At 36.4% G+C, this 16,693-nt stretch overlaps 1 long non-coding RNA gene across 2 annotated transcripts in view; it reads right to left on the bottom strand.

Annotated features, from left to right (window-relative positions):
* Window positions 1-16,693, bottom strand: part of LOC139178966 (uncharacterized) — a 53,384-nt gene that overhangs the window by 13,561 nt on the left and 23,130 nt on the right. For both annotated transcript variants that reach the window (XR_011563408.1, XR_011563409.1), the window contains exon 2: window positions 12,456-12,944. This is a non-coding gene — a long non-coding RNA (uncharacterized lncRNA). The remainder of the gene's footprint in view (window positions 1-12,455; window positions 12,945-16,693) is intronic.

Below are 16,693 nucleotides of genomic sequence, written 5' to 3'. Positions count from 1 at the left end.
CTGGCAGCACGTGACCAGATCACTTCACTGTCACATGGCTACTCACCTGGTGAAGCTTAGTCCAGCTGCTTTTCATGCCATAAACTTCCAGCTCACACCACAGCTGCAGTGAAATGTGATGCTGTGAGCTGGTCAAAGAACCTGGAAGCTGAGTTCTACTCTAGGGAGCATCTAAATTTCACTTTATGTCATTTAAGTGACTAATAGTAGTTATTGTTCTGAGGAAACTTGTTCCAGGTGAAATAGCTGTTGAGAGGTTTTGCGGTGATCAGAAAAGATCACAGAATTAGGCTAATGTTAAACATGAAGTGCATAGTGCTGCTAATGATGGGAAGTGTGCATTCTCATCATTTTTAAAAGCCTTTGTAGGAGGGAAACTTGTGACTATTATATCTCACTCTTTTTCATTATGGATAACTAAGTTCCCTGGTTTGAAATCCTTTGTACTTTCCAATATCTCCTATAATATGGCTAACACCTATAAACAGAAAACCAGGGTTTATCTGTGGAGTTTATTGTATTAATATAGCTTTTGTGGAGAACAATCTGGCAATATCTATACTATAAAAAAAACACACCACGGCAACCTAATTTTTAGTTGTGTATCCTATAGATACCCTTGCTTACATACAAAATGAGAAAAAAAAAAATCCCAACAACCCTGAAAACAGGTTATTTGTTTGCAGAATAGGAAACAATCCAAGTGTTCACCAATAATGAATGATTAAATAAACTATAATACACTACACAACAGAATGGAATACTATGCAGCTGTATAAAAGATAAATAAAGCTATATTAATAAGGGAAGATATTCAGATCTCTATGATATATTGTTAGGAGGGAAAAGTAAGATATAGACAAAATATGTACTGTATGTGATCTTTGTGTGAAAAAGGAAATTCACAAGAATTTGATTTTTCTTTTATATACTAGAAGTATACACAAGAACCTAACATGTGTGATCATCTATAGAAAGCAGTGGGGACAAGAGCAGTTATGTGAGCAACCTTTTTCATGAATATTTGATTATATGTTTTTCTTCTTAGACCACATGGCTATACTACTGAGTTTAAAAAATATATAAACATTTTGAAAAATAAAAAATATAAAAATAATTTCCATGAAGCAAAAGCAGATTTATCATTTGTCTTAGAAAGGTTGTTTGCTATATAAAAATCATTCACAGGAAATATAATCTGAGACTTCTGACTTCCAGTCCACCATGCAAGGAGCTTAGATGTTGCTATTCCATCATAACAACAAGAAAAAAGCTGAAAAAAAAGAAACTGAACATATCAACAACTCTTCTTAGATCCACAAGAGAGAAAACAGCTGTCCCCAGAACTGAAGAAACTGACAAGTGAGTACAGAGAATCATAATCCACAAGAGCAGAAAGTTCTTCAGGAACCAGTACAGGGATAGGAAGATCTGAAGTGTAACTTGACAAGTTGCTAGAGGTTCATTGTAAATAACTTTGAGAGTTAAACACTCCTGGCACTAAGTCATTTGCTGGGGGCGGGGGTGGGGGGGATTGGTGGGCAGATTTTCATGAGTTTTACCTTCTAAAGCTCTACCAGATTTTCACAGTGAATACCCAAGAAAAATCAACTTGTGTTTCTGGCAAGAAGAGGGGGAAAGGAGCCATTTTGAGGTGCACTAGAACATTCTGTCCTTCTTAACAAGGTTTGTCCTCAAGAGAAGCTATTTAACCAGAACCTAACCTGCTGGGGTTCTATCACAGCCTTAGTGACCCAGGGGAAAGGAAATAGCCAGCTCTGGAACATTGAGTCTTCCACATGGAAGAAAGGAAATACCAAATTCCAGCCTACTCTAGCCATCCTGTTCCACCCAAGGAAATGAAAAAATCAGAAAAGTACATGTGAAGTTCATAGTTCAGAGGCAAAGGTTCACTTAAAGGTCAAGACCTAATCGTAAATCTATAGAATATTTGCCTTCACCTCATATCTCATACCACAGTCCTAAAGGCCTATTTTCAGCAGTTTTTTTTTAACTCAGTACCCTGTGTCCAGCAATGAAGAAAAAATTACAAGACATACTAAAAGATAAAAAATGACATTTTGAAGATGAAACATCAGATCCATATTTTAAAACAACTATGAATAAGATAGTAAGGGCTCTAATGGATAAAGCAGATAACATGCAAGAACAGATGAGCTATGTAAGCAGAGGAATACACATGCCAAGAAAGAACCAAAAAGAAAGTCTCAAGATCAAAAGCACTGCAACAGAAATGAAGAAAGTCTTTGACAGACTTATCAGTGAACTGAACATGGCTGAGGAAAGAATCTCTGAACTTGTAGATATCTCAAAAACTGAAAAGCAAAGGGAAAAGAGACTGAAAAAAAAAAAACAGGATAGAATAATAACTGAGGAACAACTACAAAAGGTATAACATATGGGTAATGAGAATATCTAAAGAAAAAAGAGAAGAGAGAAAGAAACAGAAGAAATAATGAAACAATGAAGTCTGAGATTTTCCCCCAAATCAATGTCAGAAAACAAGCCATAGATCTAGAAAGGTCAGAGAACAATAACCAGGATAAATGTAAAAAAAAAAAAAAAGTTTTCAATAACAGACACTATACTTAAGCATATCATTTCAAACTGCAGAAAATTAAAAAATAAAGAAAAATTCCTGAAAGAAGCCAGAGGGAAAAAACACCTTATCTCTAGCAGAACAAAGATAAGAATCACTTCTAACTTCTCAGAAATCATGCAAGCAAGGAAAAAGTAGAGTGAAATAATTAGTACTAAAAAAAAAAAAATAACCCCAACCCTAGAGCTCTGTACTCTGTAAGATTATCCTTCAAAAATGAAGGAGAAAACAAGACTTTCTCTGACAAAACTTGAGAGAATCAGTTGTTAGTAGACCTGCCTTATAAGAAACTTTAAAGTCACAAAAGGCAGAAAAAGAGTGAAAGACAAAAATAAGAACAAAAAACAAAGCAGCAAATAAAAAATTGTAACAAATATGTTGTTGTTGTTCAGTCGCTAAGTCGTGTTCAGCTCTGTGCAACCCCATGGACTGCAGCACGCCAGGCTTCCCTTTCCTTCACTGTGCCCTGCAGTTTGCTCAAACTCATGTCCATTGAGTCGGTGAGCCATCCAACCATCTCATCCTCTGTCTTCCTCTTCTCCTCCTGTCTTCAATCTTTCCCAGCATCAGGGTCTTTTCCGAGAGTCAGCTCTTCGCATCAGGTGGCCAAAGTACTGGAGCTTCAGCTTCAGCATCAGTCCTTCCAATGAATATTAAGGGTTGAGTTCCTTTAGGATTGACTAGTTTGATCTCTCTTGAGAGTCCCTTGGACAAATGGTAGATATTAATCCAACTATATCAGTAATCACTTTAAATATCAATGATCTAAATGCACCTGTAGAAAGTCAGAGATTGTCAAAGTGGATTAGAAACACTACCCAACTATATGCTGTCTACATGAACTCCACAGATTCATATAGATTAAAAATAAAGGGATAGAGAAAGATATTCCATGCCAATTTTAATCAAAAGAAAGCAGGAGTAACTAATCCCAGACAGCACATGTTAGAGCCAGAAAGGTTATCAGGGATAAAAAGGGGGCATTCTATAACAATAAAAGGGTCAATTCTCCAAGAAGATATAACAATCCTCAATATGTATGTTTTTAGCAATAGAGTGTCAAAATATGTGAGGCAAAAATTGATAGAGCTTAAAGGAGAAATAGATGAATCCACTGTTACAGCTGGAGGCTTCAAAACCCTCTATCAGAAATGGACAGATACAGCAGGTAAAAAATCAATAAGGACACAGTTCAGTTCAATAACACCATCAATCAATTTAATACAATGGACATCTCTAGACTACTCTATCCAACAACAGAAGAAAAAAAGAGCAAACTGAGTCCAAAATAAGCAGGTAAAAAAGAGTAATAAAAAGTTAAAGCAGAAATCAATGAAATTGAAAACAGGAAATCAATAGAGAAAATCAGCAAAACTAAAAGTCAACTCTTAGAAAAGATAAATAAAATCCATAAATCTCTAGCCAGGCTAACTAAGAAAATAAGAAAGAGGACACAGATGACTTAATATCAGAAGTTAAAAAGAGGACATCATTATAAACCCCATGGACATTAAATGGAAAACCAAGGAATATTATGAACAACTCTATACCCACAAATTTGATAATGTAGATGAAATAGACCAGTTTCTTTATGGACACAATTTGCCAAAACTCAGAGAAGAAGAATTAGACAATTTGAATTGGCTGGCCTACATCTACTAAAGAAATTGTGTCAATAATTAATAACCTTCCAAAAACAGAGAGTGCTAGGTCTAGATGGGATTACTAGTGAATTGTAAGAAACATTTAACTTATTATACCAGTTCTCCATAATCTTTTGCAAAAGATGGAAGCAGAGGGAATACTTGTCAACTCATTTTATGAAGCCAACAATATCCTCATAGAAAAACCAAACAAGGACATTTCAAAAAAAGAACACAGCAAAACAATATCTCTTGTGAACATAGATGTAAAAGTTCTGAGCAAAACATTTAAAAATCAATAAATGTAATCCATCACATCAACAAGCTAAAAAAGAACAAACACATAATCGTATCAATAGATGAAGAAAAGCATCTAACAAACTCCAATACCTGTTTATGATGAAAATGCTCACAAATTAGGAATGGAGAGCAACTTCTTCAACTTGATAGAGACTATCTACAAAAAGCATACAGTTAACATTATACTTAATGATGAGACACTCAGTTTTCCTGCTAAGATCAAGTATAAGGCAAAGATGTCCCATAACAGCACTCCTTTACAACATCGTAGTATAGTAAAAGTCCTAACTAATGCAGTAAGACAAGAGAAAGAAATAAAGGGTATACAGATTGTGATGGAAGAAATACAATAATCTTTGTTCACAGATGATATGAAAATCTATGATGAAAATCCAAAGAATGGACAAAAACACTCCTTGACCTAATGAGCAATTAGGTTAACACATGAAAGTCAAACACTTTCTTATACCCCAGCAATGAACAAGTAGAATTTGAAATTAAAGCCCTAATACCATTTATATTGGCACTTCCAAAATATGAAATACTTAGGTATACCACTAATGAAATATGTATAAGATCTTTATGAAGAAAACTATGAAACTCTGAGGAAATATCAAAGAACTAAGTAAGTGAAGAGAGAATGCATGTTCTTTGATAGTAGACAATATTGTCAAGATATCAGTTCTTCCCAACTTATAGATTCTATGAAATCCCAATAAAAATCTTTATAAGTTATTTTGAAGATGTTGACAAACTGACTCTAAATTAACACTGAGAGACAAAAGACCCAAAATAACACAATAATGAGGAAGAATAAAGTTGGAGGATCAAGACAGTGCGGTTTTGGTAAGAGAATAGAAATAGAACAATGGAACACATAGAGAGCCTAGGAACAGACCCACATAAATGGGTCAACTGAGCTTTTACAAAGGAGTAAAGCAAACATGATGGAGCAAAGATAATTTTTTTTCAAAAAATGATGCTAAAACAACTGGGCAGAAACATAAACATGCAGAAAATAAATCTAGACACAGACCTTTTGCCCTTTACAGAAATTAATGCAAAATAGATCATAGACTAAATATAAAATGTGAAACTATAAAACTACCAGAGGATAACATAGGAAAAAATCCAGCAGACCATAGGTTTGGTGATGAATTTTTAGATACAACATAAAAATCATCTATCAAAGAAAGAATTGATAAGCTGGACTTCATAAAACTACAAATGTCTTCTCTGTGAAATACATGGTCAAGAGAATGAAAGGCTAGTAGAAAATATTTGCAAAAGGCACATCTGACAAACTAATGTCATCTAAAATATGCAAATAAATGTTAAAACCCAACAATAGGAAACAAACAACCTGATTTTAAAATTAACCAAAGGTTTTAACAGTCACTTATCAACGAAGACACGCATGCATGCATGCTAAGTTGCTTCAGTCGTGTCCGACTCTGTGAGACCCCATAGACGGCAGCCCACCAGGCTCCACTGTCCCTGGGATTCTCCAGGCAAGAACACTGGAGTGGGTTGCCATTTCCTCCTCCAATGCATGAAAGTGAAAAGTGAAAGTGAAGTCGCTCGGTCATGTCCAACTCTTAGCGACCCCATGGACTGTAGCCTACCAGGTTCCTCCATTCATGGGATTTTCCAGGCAAGAGTGTTGGAGTGGGGTGCCATTGCCTTCTCTGAAAAGAAGACATAAAGATAGTAATTGTGCATATGAATGCTCCATATCACATGTCATCAGGGAAATGCAAATTAAAACAACAGTGAGATACCACTGGACACCTATTAGAATGGCCAAAATCAGGAGCACTGACAACACTAAACACTGACAAAGATGTGGAGCAACACAAACTATTCATTGCTGCCAGAAATGTAAAATGGTGTAGCCACTTCAGAAGACAGTGTCACAAGTTTCTTAAAAAAGTTTCTCACAAGTTTCTTACAAAATGCAGGATATAGTATGCTTGGGGCTGGTGCACTGGGATGACCCAGAGGGATTGTACAGGGAGGGAGGTGGGAGGGGGGTTCAGGATGGGGAACACATGTACACCTGTGGCGGATTCATGTTGATGTATGGCAAAACCAATACAATATTGTAAAGTAATTAGCCTCCAATTAAAATAAATAAATTTAAATTAAAAAAATCTAAACACACTCTTACTATACAATCCAACAATTGTACTCTTTGCTATTTTCCAAAAGGATATGAAGATTTCTGTCCACACCAAAACTTACATACAGATATTTATAGCAGCTTTATTAATCATTGTCAAAACTTGGAAGCACCCAAGATGTCCTTCAATAGGCTAACAGATAAATAAGCATCCAGACTATAAAATATTATTCAATACTAAAATGAAATGAGCTACCAAGCCATGAGAAGACATGCAGGAAACTTAAATCCACACTGCTAAATGAAAAATGTCAGTCCGAAATCATACCTATTGTTTGATTTCAAATATATGACATTCTGGAAAGGGCAAAACTATGAAGACAGCAAAAAACATCTGTGGTTGCTAAGGGTTTGTGGGAGAAAGATAAGGATGAATGGGCAAACATAGAGGATTTTTAGGGCTGTGAAAATACTTTGTATGATACCATAATGATGAATACATGTCATTATCCATTTGTCCAAATCTAAAGAATGTACTAGACCAAGAGTGAACCCTAATGTAGATTATAGACTCTTAGTGATGATGATGTGTCAATGTAGATTCATCAGTCGCAACAAATACACTACTCTGGTGGGGGATGTTGATCATGGGGAAGGCTATTCATGTGTGGGTATAGGGAATAAGGGGAAATCAATATACCTTTCACGCAATTTTGCTGTGAACCTAAAAGTGCTCTGAAAAACTGTCTTTTTAAAAAAAATTACTCACATTAAAGCTCAATGCTTAATTGCACTACTATTCTCAAATTGAACTTATAATTTAAGACAACTTATGCCTTAAACTTGTCTGTTTCCCAGTTCCTCCAGCCCTACGCACACACACTATTATCCCTAATAGTAGAATTTTAGCCACATCGGTAAGGCAGTTCTGGGCTTTTCAGATGGCTAGCCCATACCACTCCCCATGATCTCAGCTCTCATACCTCTAGAAAATAATGGGGAAACTACTTGAGAAATATTTAACTTTCAGAGAGTCAGTTTATCTACAAATCTTGATTTTGTGTCTATAATCATTTTCCTTCTCCTCTTGTATATTCTCTTTGCTTTTTACTCTGACATAAATGAAAGTTGAATGGCTTAAGATATACCTAGGTTTGAAAATCAATGTGTGGCCCTGACCTTGGACATACATCAGATCCTCCCTCTGCTTGGAGAACACTTTCTCCACCTATAAAGTGGGAATAAGGGGCACAAGAGGATGCTTAGAACAGTGCAATGCCTGGCATATAATAAGCATAAGATTACTTGACCTGTTCTATGCCTCTTCTCATCCCTTCTTCCATAAATACTGAATTGGTTATAAGATATCTTATATCTTATAACTGATCGGTGATAAGATATAATTGGTTATAAGAATTAGCACCCCTTAAAATACATTGCTGCTTTTCCATTTCTAAACAATCAAACAATCATTATATCAATATACGAGGTCCCGCATAGCCAGCGCTCTACTCGGTGCCCTTCAGATGAGATCAGTTTGTTTTCAACCCTTTCACTATCCATCACTACCTTGTGTATTTGTGCATTTCACCTCCCTTGCAGCTCTGAAGTTCTAAGACATCCCCCCAAAATTCACCTGGGATCAAACTCAAAGGTCAGCTCCCGGAAGTCTGCATTAGTTGAGGAAAGTCACAGAAAACTTCCCTCGTAGCTCAGTTGGTAAAGAATCTGCATGCAATGCAGGAGACCAGGGTTCGATTCCTGGGTTGGGAAGATCCCCTGGAGAAGGAAATGGCAATCTATTCCAGTATTCTTGCCTAGAGAATCCCATGGACAGAGGAACCTGGCAGGCTACTGTCCATGGGTTTGCAAGAGTCAGACACGACTTAGCAACAAACAGAAAACCAGATGAGCTAGGCATGGTGCTCAAGATGGTTTCAGTTCAAGCCAGAGGCACTAAAACTCTACCACTGTAGTTCACGAACACCTATTGGACAGAAAGTGTACTGCACCATGGCTACCTGGGAGGAGGCAGAATCAGGAAATCTTAAATTGTCTACATTGCCCCAAGCCAGTTTTGAATCTTCCAAGGAAAGTGAATGCCAGGACTGCCTCACTCCTTTTTCCCCTACATTCTTACCATCTGTGTCACCTCTTCTGAAGGCCCTCTAATCTCTCAAAGTTGCTTTTACCCTCAAGAAGCAGATGAAGATATGGAATGACAAAACAGCCACTGAGCACTCGAGCCAGAATGAGGAATGATGTGAGGATATTTTCTGTTGTCAGACCAAGCGGTGTACTGGGCAATGGATACGTTTCTTCTAAGCTAAAAGAACTCAGTCAGAAACATGACCCAAGTAATCTCACCTACCATTTTAATCCAGTTACTTCAGTCATTCAAACAATAAAATTATCTCAGCTGTGGTGAAATCTAATTGATGTTATGGCAGTTAAGCCTTAAACACCCTTCTCTATCCGTCATATAAACTGGGACTCTGTATTCCCCTCAGTAGTCAAACTTTTAAAGCCTAATTGTTGGCCTTAAACCATACTAAAATAAGGGGCCAGTAATAAATATGTCTTATTTTTGGTTCAGCCCGTATACATGCCTAACCAGGTAAAATGCTTGGCACCAGTCTTCCCAACTTTGGAAAAAAAAAAAAAACATGTTGTTAAAACATTAAGGACAGAATAATTATGATAATTGAGATAATAACAATGAACTTGATTCTCCCTCTGCTTTGAGGACTAACTATACATCAACCCCTGTTTTCCTACCCAGTGGGCAATGGCTAACTTATAAACTTGGCCACACCAGCTTCAGTTATCAGACCTCAATTTCTGCTTTAAGAATAGACAAAAATCAGATCCAATAATAAGTACAAGTGTTATGGGAGAAATCAATGTTTGCTAATGCTTTCAGATCTTGATTGAAAACTGCCTAGGGGAGAACATTTTTTAATAATTATGTTTGCATTCTGTTCACATAAATTCACTCAATTTTCAATGTGGTTGAGGTTCGGCTTCCTCTGAAGTTTTTTCTACTACATTCTACCTTGAGAAAAATCTTGTGGGAGCATGTTTAGGGTGTCATTTTGTTATTATTAGTTTTTCTTTTTGCAAAGTAGGTTTTGAGAAATTCTTCTTTCCTAGAAGATAAAAATTTGTAACTGAACAGTAGTTGATAGCACTCTGTTAAAACTATATGCCCTGTCTCCAGACAACGTAGATTTAGGCAGCTGCAGTTGACATCCCTGAAAACGGGAACAGACAACAAGATGAAGGCACAGATAGTTGTGGGCAGGAACTGTTATAATGAACTCAGCCTACTGTCCAATTCATAATTTTTTTTAAATACCCAAATCTTACTAGATGCCAACGGAGCTTTCGTTTCAAATCTTTTGTTTAAATTTTGTGTGCAAATTATGGAGACGCACTTGTTTCCAAACGATTGAAACAGATTTTGGAGCCATGTTGTTTGAAGTGACTGCAGTGCAGAAACATCTCTTTTCAATTAGCTCCGAAACCTCTTTCAACAGCCTTTCATAAATAGGCCAACATCAATGGCATGCTCGGATTCAGCGCAGATCTCTAATGGAAATGCACAATGGGCCTTGCGCCATGCCTGCAGGGGCAAACATCTTCCATTTCAGACAGATCCAATGAGAAGTTTTGCCAGCTATTCTGGGTCTCTCACTTTTTGGTCTTAGGTTTAGCTCATCGCTAATCAATGCCTGTGCTTTTTAATTACATTGTATAGTCAGCAATGATTTGTCACTCATTGAACCTGGGCGGTCTTCTGAGCTATCCTGGATGTAAACAACTGCAAAGGCAAGGTAACCTTAACTGCCAGGACTCCACATGGGAAAAGAGAGACATTTCCCTGAGGAAAGGCAATGCTGAGTTTGGAAGAAAGAAAAGAAGGATAATACCCTTATATTTAAGTTGCACTAAGTAATAGAGGCCTATCGTTTCACTGTCCAGAATCCTAGACTGGAAATACTTGCCCATTAAATGGTCTATATAACTCTTGTATCTTCTGTAGCACTTATCAATGACCTGAGTTATCCTGGACAGTCAGTAGATATTAATCAATTGATAAAGACAAGTCTTTCTTCTTTTTTTAATATTGACATTTCCCTCTGGTAGTCAGAAGAGAAATTCTGAAAATGACTTTATGTTCCAATAACTAGGAATGCAGAGATGAATGGTACTTGAGATTAAAAGTATTATTTTTCAGTGAATGACCAATTGTCTCACAATCTGAGGTGACAGTCAATATATTTATTATCGGTTAAGAACACACAGATAATAATCAGTAAGGACAAATATTTAACCAGTCAGAATGAATGCTGTTCGAGCCCTGTCCAGAAAATAGATCAGTTATGATAAGCAAAAAATAAAACAGAAAACAAAACAAAAATGTCTGCCAATACAAAGAAAAAAAACCCTAAGTCCGAAAATATCTAACTACTATTTTCATTTTTCTCTGTATTTTAAAGTCTTTCTCTCTGTCAAAATATACTGAAACACAGATGCTAGACTACAGCTGTAAGAGTAAGTTACTAGGAAATTAAACCTCTGTGTTCATTTGGATGCTGTACCTCAAATAGACTTAATCCCATTGCTCCTGATGCTAGCAATAAGAAGATTCTCTAGTGATATGTTAATATAATGGGTAAGAGAAACCAGACACTGGTATGCTACTCCTAACATAAAATTAATAAGTAAAGGTATGATTTATTTTACAGAAGATAAATTAATAGATAATTATTCCATTTGCAAAATATATATCAAGTATGCTCTTAGAATCCCTTTAAGTAGCAAGAATCACTAGTGCCTTTAAAATATGCTACTTTGGTAAAACACTACAGGCATTCTCATTAAAGCTGGGAAGAAAGACAACAAAGCCCATTAGCTCACCTCATCTGAAAGCTTTAGCCAATACAATAAAGTAGGAAAAAGAAGTAATAAGCATAAGATTCAGAAAGGAGAAAACGACATTTCATTATTTGTCTATGACTGCTTACAAAAAATATGTATGAGTATTTATGAAGGGCCAATTTAAAATCTAATAAAAGGTCATAGTAAAGTATAAACAGAATACAAAGATTTTGCACTTAAAAGAAATTACACTTTAGAAAATGTAATTGGAAATTCACATTGAATATGAAAATTCACAATACTAAAAAATATGTAGTATTAGAAGTAAGCAGTAATATATTTGTCAAAGCCCTAAATTAAGAAAACTGGAACATAAGAGAAGATCAGATTAATGAAAAACTGATTAATACTTCAATTTAAAAAAGACAAAATATTGGAAGATATCAATTCTTCATTAATGTAGACTACAAACTTAATTCTATTTGAAACTGCAATATGATTTTTACAACAAAGAAAATAAATCTAAAGTTCATTAAAAAGAAATAGCTAGGGAAGATTTATTAAGAATTTTTCACCAGTTAAATAATTTTAAAAGACTTCAACCAAATATTAAATTAATTGAAAAAAGTACAATACTTCTAATACTATGGTAGTGAAACAGGAATTAAACAACAGAAAAATTGAGTCTTATAGAATGTTAAGAAACAGTCTGTTATATATTTAGTTATTTAAAAGCAATTCAAATCAATAAAAGAAAAAAAATTCTTCCAAAAATTATATTCACACAAGTTGTTTCCATATCTTGGCAATATAAATAATGGTGCCATGAACACTGAGGTACATATATCTTTTTGAATTAATGTTTTCATTTTCTTTTGATACATACCAGCATTGGTAGTTCTATTTTTACTTTTCTGAAGAATCTCCACACTATTTTCCATTGAGGCTGCACCAGTTTACAAACCCACCAACAGTTCACAAGGATTCCCTTTTCTACATGTCATCACCAACACTTGTTATTTGTTTCTTTTTGACAATAGAGATCTAATGAGTGTAAGGAGATAGTTCATTGCAGTTTTGATTTGCATTTCCCTGATGATGTTGAGCATTTTTTCATATGCCTATTGGCACATTTTTTCATCTATTTGTGTGTCTTCTTTGGAAAAGTGTTTATTCAGTTCCTCTGCCCAGTTTTTCATTGGATTTCTTTTATACTGATATATATTTTGGATGTTAATCATATATATGGTTTGCAAATATCTTCTCCCATTCAGTAGGCAGCCTTTTCATTTTGTTGATAGTTTCCTTTTCTGTGCAAAAGCTTTTTAGTTTGATGGAGTCCCATTTTGTTTATTTTTGCTTTTGTTTCCCTTGCCTGAGGAGACAGAACCAAAAAAGATATTTCTAAGACTGATGTCAAAGACATTCTTAATTCTTTAAAAAAGAAATCAAATATATTTAATTATTGCAATATAGTACACCTGGATTTGAATTACTACAGTTATAAAACCTATAGAATTTCCAAGGCAATTAAATGTGATAGTTGGCCAAGATGCCTACCAGGTAAAAACAGCAAGGAGTGAAGAAGTACTGAACTAATGATACAGGAGCCTCTGGAAGTTACAATTTCATAACATCTTGATATTACAGTAGACAAATTATAAAGTACAATTTTTATAATCTAAAGGAAATTCTGAAGATTGTGGCCTCTCCCAAATTAAAAAATCCATCAAATATGACAATCCTTATCTAATCCCCTTAAAAATGCCATATGTCATTTTTTTTTTCAAAGGTAAGTACAGTTGTATTTGTAAAACAGGCAGTAGTAGGTAGCTATTCCCTTCTCCAGAGGATCTTCCTGACCCAGGGATCAAACCCAGGTCTCCTGCATTGCAGGCAGATTCTTTGTCATCTGAGCTACCAAAGAAGGCCAACTCCATGTCACCTATTCTTTTAATCGAATCAAAATTTAGATCCAGTGGGTCAGCTGAGATCAAAACATAAGGCTGTGTAGAATTAGCATATCAATTACCTAAAATTATGTCTCAGAATGACCACAGCTAATAAGTACACATGGTAGTTTCATCCCAAAGAATATTTAAAAATATGCCCTGCTTTTCCCATTGTTGCCTTTTATTAGGCTTCTTGCTCTTTGCATATTTCAAAGAAAGTTACAAAATGAGCTGATTTCCACATATAATTTGGCCTCCTTATCATCAAATTCTCCCATTAGGGCCTTCGAGGCACTGCTTTAGGAGCTCTGGACGTCAATCCTCTCTAGAACAAATTAATGATACTGGCTGGGGCATGCCTGGGCATCAGTTTCCTTATCTGAAAAATGACAGTTGCAAACTGAATGATTTCTAATATTCCTTCTGGTTTTATGTCTCTTCAGCCTCAAAATGAGTGAGTGTTCAGTATAATTAACTGACAGAAATCAGCTTTTAAATAACCTCATTAAATCGCTGAACTGGGGCACCTTATTTCTTAGATTGGAGAAGCATTACAGCCTTGGGAAAATGTAATAGTCAACTACTGCTCTTCTAATACTGCATAACAAACAAATCCCAAACTCAGTGGCTTAAACAATTATTTACACAGGTCTGCAGTTGGCTGGGACAGCTCTGCCTCAGCCTGTGAAAGGTGCGGACATTGACTTGTACTTGGGCTCCTGACCCAAGGCAACTGGGGAGGCTGGTCTGTGTGTCTCATCCTGAGGTTCAGGTTGAAAGGGAGCAGATACCCAGCATGTGTTCTATTAATATGAAGCTCAGACACTCCCACAGTGGGCAGGTGGAAAGACTGATCCCTCCTAAGACCTTAGTTCAAAACTGTTGATTGTCACTTCCATCTTCTCCATGGGTCAGAGCTGATCCATGGCTAAGCTTAACATGATTAAGGCAGAACAGAGACTTCTTCCACTGAAGTGGGGAGTGGGGAAGGGAGTAAGTACTTATGAAAAAAAAAAAAATTCTAATCTTCCACCATGCACAATGACAGACAGCCCAAAGAGGAAGTAACTCCTGGATGCAATTTTCTAGGTGACTTAATTAAGGGCATAATTATCATTCACTTACTCAGCAAACATTTTAGAGGGCTTTCTATGTGCCGGGCACTATGCAAACCAACACTTGGTGGTAGATTAGATGATGAGGATACAGAAAAGTAAAGAAGGAAAGAAGGTAACTCCTGGACTTTAAGCTTGTGTTAGCTGAATGATGGTAGCAATTGCTGAAGTAGGGAAGGCTCGGTGAGAAGCAGGTTTGGGGTAGGGATTCATAGGGTCCATTTTGAACTTTGACACGTGCACTGGTCTTCACGCTTTACAATGTGCTTTCACATATGTCATGTCCTGTCACTTTTCATCTTGACAAGACAGAATGGGTAATAGGCCATTTTAGTTTTCTAGTGCTGCCTAAACAAATTAGCACAAATTCAGCAACTTGAAACTACACAAATTGATTATCTCCCAATTGCCTTGGGTCAGGAGCCCAAGTACAAGTTAGCCGGGTCCTCTGCTCAGGTCACACAGGCTGAAATCAAGCTGCACATACTCATCTGAGGCTTGAGGTTCTCTTCTAAATATTCATTTCCTTGCAAGTGAAGGACAGAGGTCTTTGTTGTCTTGCTGCCCATTAGTCAGGCTCATTTTCAGCTTTTAGAAGCTACTTACCCCCTCACAACATAGGTCACATGTTTGCTTTCTTTCTTCAAGCTGGCAGAAACCTGTCTCTCTGACTTATTCTCACACCAGCTAAGAAAACTCTCTACTTTAAAAGGATATGTGATTAGATTAGGTCCACACAGTCATCTCTATATTATAAGCTCAACTGACTTGGGACTTTCATTCCATCTGCAAAATCCTTTGACAGCAATACCTAAATTTGTGTTTGGCTAAATAAGCAGAGGACAGGAATCTTGAGAGGACCATCTTAGAATTCTGTCTACTCCATAAGCCCACTTTGCAGAAGACACAACTGAACCTTGGTTGAATCAACCACCAGCAGAAAACCTGTCCTGCGGTGAGGCACCTTTCTGACCTTGATCTTGCAGTTCAGTCCAAGTTGCCTTTTCCCATGTCCAGTGTCCTCCCTTTCTCCAGGAACATTTCCTACAACACAGTGACTATTTCCTCCCCGTGAAGCCCTGAACTATAAACAAGACAGCATCCTACAAAATTATAATTCTATTATTATTTACATCTTCATGTGTCATATCTCACACAGCACTTAAGCACCTGCTGTAAGAATTAACCAGTGCAGGGAGTTTTGTTCTGTATATTTAGAGAACCATGGTTGTGTGTACATCTGATGTTAGCAATTACTATAGAAAGTTTTCACAACCATAAAAAAGACCAGCATGCTGTTAAACCAGCATATTAATGTGGTGCTAATGTTAATAACATTACCTTAGGAAAAGGAGTTCCATTATCAATAGTGCCTGAAAAACACTGAATTAAACAAAATGAATACAGTAATGCGGGAGCTTTTAAGGCATTTAATATGTTAATATGTGTTATGGAGCAACAAAAGGGAGATATAATATGCTAACTTGATACTGAGCACTTTTCTATTAAGCATCTCGATGTGCCAGCATTCCACAAAACACACTGAATTAGGTGAGACCCTGCTACTTCCCTCCCACTCATCACAGTCAAGAAGTGCCCCTAACATCTCTAACTTTTGTGGTCATTTTAGAGGTAGGATGGGTAAGCCCATTCTACCCTAAGAAGTTCTCTGTTCTCAAAATAACCGGTAATAAGGCACTGTAGCCTGTCTGATGGTGTCCAGTAATAGGTGTGCCTTAAAGAACCAAAGAGAAAATGTATCAAAACTGAAACTCTTTTTTTAAGGTCTTACAGAATACATTTCAGACTGAATCTGGACAGAAAGTAAGGTCTAAAATGTGTCCTTTACATGAATGAGGAAAAAATATATTGGAAGGGGCAGAAAAAGGCCTCCAGCATAGACATAAATTTTCACGTCAGGGGACCTGAGAGGGATATCAAAGTGAATATTAAATTCATCCAAGATAACTAACCTAAAAGACCTAGACGTCAAATCTGACATCAGTTCCCCAAAACTTGGTGATAAATCTATGGCTAGACATAAGAAAGATGACATG

The sequence above is a fragment of the Bos indicus genome, chromosome 23, assembly GCF_029378745.1.
Source record: "Bos indicus isolate NIAB-ARS_2022 breed Sahiwal x Tharparkar chromosome 23, NIAB-ARS_B.indTharparkar_mat_pri_1.0, whole genome shotgun sequence".
Taxonomy (NCBI): Eukaryota; Metazoa; Chordata; class Mammalia; order Artiodactyla; family Bovidae; genus Bos; species Bos indicus.
This window is presented reverse-complemented; position numbering and strand designations above follow the sequence as displayed.